Genomic DNA, 412 nt, shown 5'->3' with positions numbered 1-412 from the left:
GTGTATTCCATGCCAGCACACTGTTGAATTAAAGGGTTTCATGAAGTGTGGCAGCAACAGTGCTGATGAACTGCAGACGTGGCTTTTTAGAGCTGACTGCGTTTGCTTGAGAACAATATTAAGAATTCAAAAAGTTTATCTTATTTTGACCTCAGAAAAGTAAATGTATACGTCTGAAAGTTAACAAGCTGTAATAGAGAACTGTTCTTCACGGTGTAGTTGCAGTAATTCTATCTTATTTTTAAATACCTGAGGCTCTTGATGTAATGGGTCTACACAGCTTGAGAAGTAAAGCTGAGTCACCAAATAAAGAATGCAATAAACTGCATTCAAAACAATTGCCATCTGTTTTTTTTATATTCCTCACCATTAAAACTGGAAGGCTGATTTTTCCCAAATGGTGCAGTGAAAA

This window comes from Pygoscelis adeliae, unplaced genomic scaffold (assembly GCF_000699105.1).
Source record: "Pygoscelis adeliae isolate BGI_AS28 unplaced genomic scaffold, ASM69910v1 Scaffold304, whole genome shotgun sequence".
NCBI classification, from domain to species: Eukaryota; Metazoa; Chordata; class Aves; order Sphenisciformes; family Spheniscidae; genus Pygoscelis; species Pygoscelis adeliae.
The sequence above is the reverse complement of the archived record's forward strand: the minus strand, read 5'-3'. Positions refer to the sequence as shown.